Below are 4,711 nucleotides of genomic sequence, written 5' to 3'. Positions count from 1 at the left end.
GTCCAAGTTGCATTGTGTTTTTATCTTCTTGCTTAGAGAAAGTAATTTTTAAATTTTCAATTATTTTGTTACTGTACAGAATATGGATGAATTGCAAACTTTTAAAGAAAAAAATCACTGCAGAACATAGCAATAACAAACTGAATTGTCATCACCATCATGTTACTGAAAAGTGAAATAGACAACTGAGAAAATTCAGATAGGATCAGAGGTGTCTTAATATAACCTATCCAGGTAATTTAAGATTAAAGCGGGTTTTCTCAATTTTGTGTCAATCATCGTGTAATGGCTTCACCTATCACTTCTAGTGACAATCTGGCCTATTCATAAGAAAAAGGCCTACTAAGCTATTGTTTCTTCTCACAATGTCCTTATGGATAAAATGTCCTTAAGGATAAAATTGAATATGACCTTTCAGCAGTTACTTTAAAAAACTTCTCTAGACAAGATTATTACTCAGGAACTCAAGATCCAGTGTATTAATATTCTCCCCTCCTGTGACAATCCTCTCTACTTTGCATGTGCATGTCCCCGGATCTTAGTTCAATCTCTTAATACATGTCCTAAATGGTAAGACCAATGGATAGGAAAGTTCGGTCTAAACTTCCTTTACCATCTCATAATGCTATCATGTATCCCTTCTTCTTTAGAACAGAGGCAGAATTTGCATAGTCAACTATGCAGAAGAGATAAAGTGACAAATAGTTCTCCCGCTCTCTGAAAAGATATCTGTAATAAATAGAGATATAAAGTCTCTGAAAAGGACCTGCTTGCCTATATATTTTTGGAAGCTGAAACTTTTTCCTGATGTTGGGTGCTTCAGGCCAACATGCTTCTTCCATCTTTAGTGAAGATTGCTCAGATTCCAGTAGCCAACAGCTTCAAATTTGACCTATGCCTTTGTAACCAAGATGATGTTGAGACATTACAATCGCTCTTTTAGGGAAAACTCACCATGGCCTCAAGATCCGTAAGGCCATGTTTGCCTAAGATCAGGATTTAAAAATTTCACATGGCACTGTCCAACAGAACTTCCAGCAAAACCAGAAATGTTTATGTACATTGTCCTATTTGGTAACCACTAGCCACATGTGGCTACTGAGCACTTGAAATGTGGCTAGTGTGACTGTGAAATTAAATTTTTAAATGATTTCAGTAGCTGTACATGGCTCATGAATACTGTATTGAACAGCATTAGGTTTCAATATATATTTATATTTGGTTGTCACATCAGGCAATAAAAAATGTTTTTTAAAAATGACAAATATCACCATGTAGAGAAGTTGACGGGTATAAATAGTCCAATCATAGAAGGCTCATTTTTGTTGTAGATTGTGTAACTAAATTTTCCATCATCTACATTTCTTTAACATTTTTCAATTAGAAAAATGTGATATCTACAAGGTACTAACTTTTTAGTCTCAAGCTTCAGCTTTAATGCTTTTCCCTCAAGACCTTATAAAACTGCTTTAACTCCTAGTGGAATAACATCTTGTACACTATCCTGGGACTTAACCTTATTAAATTACCACGTGTGAAATGTCCATAACTCAAGTAGTAGCAGGTGCAAAATAGAGTAGCGGGCGGAAGAGTGACAGTAATTTTTAACATCTACACCAGCTGGCAAAAACGACAGGTGCTTAATTCCTCAGTCTTTAAAAATAACTTTCAAAAGCCTAGCTGCATAAGCAAATATTTTCAAGTTGGTTTTTTTAACTACCTTCAATTTACCTACCTGAAAAAATGTAATATTATACATTTTGGTCTTCAAAGTATATTTGAAACTTAACACACAAAGACTTAATTTATTCTCCTCTATGAATAGAATAAACAATGATTATTAAATCAGGGAAATAAAAATTTACTGTTTTTAGATTTTTTTTAGACTTCATGGTAATACTTCTTAAGAAACATTGTATCAAAAAGAACTCTTAATATATCTTTTTCTAACTATATTTACATATCTTTTTCTCTACTTGTAAATATAACCTGGAACTTAATAGAATGAGGAAAGAGTATCTTCCTTTAAATTCTAAATCTAGTGAAAACCATTAATCTATAGATTTATTTAGCAGACCACATCTATATCCTAAAACGAAAAGAGGAGATTAAACAGCAAGTATCTGGAGCCCAGACTAGAGTTATGCCCCCCTAAATTAACAAGGTAACTGAAACTAAGGAAGAAGAAAACGATGGAGTAATTCAGGCAATGATCTCAATTTTACCATTTGATGAGTGAGACCTGGGCACATAGAGGTGGACTTGCTGAAAAGGGACAAAGCTCAGACTTTTCAGGGACAGACCTTGAAATTGCTCAGAACTACCCCCTAAAAATACTAGAAATACTCCTTTTTGAACTTTTCAAAAAACAACAGTTAAATTCCTTTGTCAGTAATCACATAGGTGGCAAAGAGAGATTCCAGCAACAAATAAATTGGGCTTTTCTTTCTATCTTCAAAAAGACATAGATTATCCTTTCCTATTGTCTTCCTCTAACCTGTGAAAGAAAAAATCAACTCATCTCATAACATTCATTGTGTAGGCAAACACTGTTACAACAGTAGTAATAGTTAATCAATAATGCCTGGTGGTACAACAACAAAAAAGTGAATTTATATTTTTTTATTTTATTTATTTATTTATTTATTTATGATAGTCACAGAGAGAGAGAGAGAGAGAGAGGCAGAGACACAGACAGAGGGAGAAGCAGGCTCCATGCACCAGGAGCCCGACGCGGGATTCGATCCCGGGTCTCCAGGATCGCGCCCTGGACCAAAGGCAGGCGCCAAACCTCTGCACCACCCAGGGATCCCCCAAAAAAGTGAATTTAAAAGTGATAAGTAAAATATATTGGGGGAAAATATTTTTATAGTTAAAAAATACAAATTAAAGACTTAACCCATAACTTGTATAAGTGTACTTAATGGTAGTCATTTGATGACAATTGATGAGGTTCATTTGAACTACAATTCAGCAGAAATGTCCAAAGAGCAAACATTTACCTACTCTTGCTTACTTTTCCACCTATAACAGTTAGATGTTCTCAGGAATAATTCAAGCATGCCTTAAAGGGCAGATGCTTTAGAATCAAGGCTCTGGTCTGAATCCTATGGCTACTACTTTTATAGCAGAAGTAGCTATGTGACCATGGGACAATTTACTTAACCTTTGCAAGTCTCAAGTTTATCTTCCACAAAATATCTTTTAAGAGGATTGTTTTGTGAATTAAAATAAGTTAAGAATGTGAATTATTTGGCATGTGGCAAGCACTTGAATATTTTTCTTCTTGGTTTCTTTAGACTGTCCCTTGGGTTTATATGAAGTATTGGGTTAAATGTTTAATAACTCCCCACTGCCTACAGGATAAAATTCCAAGATTATCAAGACACAAGAACTTTTTTTTTTAAGATTTTATTTATTTACTCATGAGACACACACACACACACACACACAGAGAGAGAGAGAGAGAGAGGCAGAGACACAGGCAGAGGGAGAAGCAGGCTCCATGCAGGGAGCCCGACGTGGGACTCGATCCCGGGTCTCCAGGATCACGCCCTGGGCTGAAGGCGGCGCTAAACCGCTGAGCCACCCGGGCTGCCCGACATACAAGAACTTTTAAGAACTTTTCCAGTTTTGTCTCCTGGTATTTCTTCTTAATTACTCTTCTTCCCAATCATATGGAATGGGAGGAATGGGAGTCAATAAGAGGTCAGACATAGGTTTCAATCTTTTCTGTCACATCCTAGATGGATTTGACTATATCATACATAAAATAGAATATATAGGAAGCCCTGCTGTATGAATTAAATGAGGCAACATGGAGTGCCGACATTAACAACTATTTATTGTAAAAACTAAATAAATGAAATTGTGGTTATTATAATCATCACCTCTTGAAACTGTTACGAAAGTTCCTATTTAGAAAAATTATTTTATATTATCTAAGACTTCGATCAGTTATCACCTCTTCCATTAATCTTTTCTCACTTTGCCCACCCACAAACACCCACCAATATATAGCCTATAGCACCTCGTATCTATTATCATATATAAAATATAGCATAATTATTTGTTTGCATCACAACGTATCTCTCTCCCCAGAGTGTAGAACAATGCCTGACACATGGTTGGCACTAAAAAAGTATTTTTAATGTAAGAATAAATAGATGAATGAAACTATCTCTAATGTCTTCCATTCCCTTAATCTTGAAGGTAAAAATCATGTCCTACTGACATTTGTATCCTGAATGTTTAGGTAAGTAATAAAAGTAAATAGGTACTCAATTCACTAAAAGTTCAGTGAATGTATTAACAAATTGACAAACACAAGAATGTATTAGTAATTAAAAATCCCTACAATTATAGCTACGATAACCCTGAAGTATAATAACCACCTCCTAGAACCAGGTAGCAAATGGGTTCAAACTCTTTTCAACTGGTGATGTTTGCCTGGGATACTTTTTTAACCGGGATTATGTAGCTGTGCCCAAGTTCAATAGGAAAGAATGCTGTGATTGATTAGCATCAAAAGAATTGTTGTGAAATCTGCTGTAAGATAGGATGGGTAAGTAGCGGCATGAATGCCATGAATTTGCTGCTAGGGAGTTTTCTTCAACAAGTCAGTCCATTTCAATTATGTCAAATATAAGGAGGTCAATACTGAAATGATCATATTTTAAAATTATTCATTTGGGCCTTGTTCTATGTAGGC

This window comes from Nyctereutes procyonoides, unplaced genomic scaffold, assembly GCF_905146905.1.
Source record: "Nyctereutes procyonoides isolate TBG_1078 unplaced genomic scaffold, NYPRO_anot_genome, whole genome shotgun sequence".
NCBI classification, from domain to species: Eukaryota; Metazoa; Chordata; class Mammalia; order Carnivora; family Canidae; genus Nyctereutes; species Nyctereutes procyonoides.
Note: the sequence above shows the minus strand (reverse complement) of the source record.